The sequence below is a fragment of the Otolemur garnettii genome, unplaced genomic scaffold (genome assembly GCF_000181295.1).
Source record: "Otolemur garnettii isolate 467f Iridium unplaced genomic scaffold, OtoGar3 scaffold00001, whole genome shotgun sequence".
In the NCBI taxonomy this organism is placed as follows: domain Eukaryota; kingdom Metazoa; phylum Chordata; class Mammalia; order Primates; family Galagidae; genus Otolemur; species Otolemur garnettii.
Genome location: NW_003852396.1, coordinates 14,728,252 through 14,730,086, shown reverse-complemented (window position 1 = coordinate 14,730,086; position 1,835 = coordinate 14,728,252). Strand labels below are relative to the sequence as shown.

The window sequence follows — 1,835 nt, the reverse complement described above, 5'->3', positions numbered from 1 at the left end:
CTGCTTTGCTGTTCCAATTAGAGTTGCAAAGTTCCATAAAGAATGGCCCTTGTGGATAAGCACAAAAGCAAGAGACAGTGCTTGGACAGAATTTGAGAAGGTAGCTGCCCCCAGAGCATGAACAACCCCCTGCACTCCCTCACTCTGGTGGTGCTGCTGCAAGGCCAGGGCTGCACGATGGAGATGGTGATCCTGAAGACCTGCCAACCATGGCCTGTGCTGCCCCATCCACTGGGGAGATCCAGGAGAAGGTGTTAAATGAGATCGTGGGCGCCCTGATGTACCACACCAGGGAGAACCTGGAGAAGTTCAAGGCCCTGAGAGTGACCTGGGGCTAGGGAGTGGCTACGACTGAGAGAGGATACCTGGGGAAAATGTTAGGCCTAGGCTAAGGTAGAAAAATACCAGTTAACTCCTGGCTAAACTTTTGGATTCAGCATCATATTTTATGACCCCCACTGGCAGGATGGGATAGAGCTGTCCCCTGGCGCGCCGAGGGTCTACGTCCTGCAGTTCTTCCTGCACCGGAGCCACTGCATCTCCTAACATTGTGATCTCCGTGAGCATAACCACCACCTCATCAATGACTGTACTATAAAGCAGATGAGGCAGCCTGGTGGATGGGAAAGCGTTTGCCCAGGCCCTCTAGGAGGGCAGGATACAAGGAGTGAGAATCAGAGCCCTTTCTTTAGCTTTGCTCTGGGTCCATTGAAAGGTGCACCAAGCCTCATCTGTACTCCCCACGTGGCCTTGGAACTGGAGATGAGGGAGTCCACTGCCCCCATATCTGCCAGACAATCACAGGTCACATCCCAGTCACATCCCAGAAAGCTTAAGAAACTGTGTAAACAAGGACTTCTTTGTCAAGTCAGCTCCTTGGTCAGTAATAGAACAAGAAGCCATTCATCCCAAGTTCAAAGGTGCCACATACAGATATCTTGAGAGTGACTCCCTGAGGACTTCCTGCAGCAGTAGAAAGGATGGTCCCTGGAGGTATCTCAGTGACTCACACCCTCTCTACAGTGGCACACCCTTCCCGAGCGCCCTTTCCCAACCAGCAGAGGATGCCCATGCAGAAAACCCTGGGTCCAAGAGAAAGTGAAAAATAGATACGCTAAGATAAAAGGAATCTGATGGTCTTTTGAAATGAATTTGGACATATGCATCATTGATGTTGCAGTGTTAAAATTACAAGAGCTAGAAAACGGAAGGTGTCTGCTTCCTGAATTGCTGAAAGAGTAGGAAGTGATTTATTAACAACCAACTTCTGTTACTGTGTGTGGTTTTTCATCTGTGCATCAAATCACAAAGAATAAATAGAGCTTTTTCCTTTATCAGTCCCTTGGACACAGAGTGTCCCAAGCACCTGTCTCTAGAATATAGTATCAAGAGTTAGAAAGATCAAAATAAAAATTATGAATAAATCCCCATCCTGTTACTTTAGTCCCTTTGGTCTCCAGGGGCTGGTCACCACTTTTTGCTAATAGGAAGATTTAATTACTACATAAAGGGGAGAAAACTGTTGGCCTGCGTTAAGACATTACACTCATAGAACTGAAGAGAGTATAGTCTCTTTACTGAAAGAGTCAAGTGTCTCTTTGTAGCAGGAAACCGATGCAGACAGAAGACTCCAGGCACCAGTTGGAAGAGGAAGCGGCTTTATTTTCCGGTGGGGAGACTCGGCAACCGAGCCCACCGACTCAATATCTTGCCTCTTTTTTTATACATTTTTTAGGGTTAGGGTGCACATGAGACTCGTGAAGGATGTGGGAGACGTGATAGACGAGAAAGTCTTGGGACTCAAGGGAAGGTCAGGTTGGTCCAGGCCCTTGGTA

General features: G+C 47.8%; 1 pseudogene; it reads left to right on the top strand.

Annotated features, from left to right (window-relative positions):
- Positions 1-426: 426 nt before the first annotated feature.
- LOC100959889 lies at positions 427-1,109 on the top strand (annotated as a pseudogene).
- The last annotated feature ends 726 nt before the right edge of the window (positions 1,110-1,835 follow it).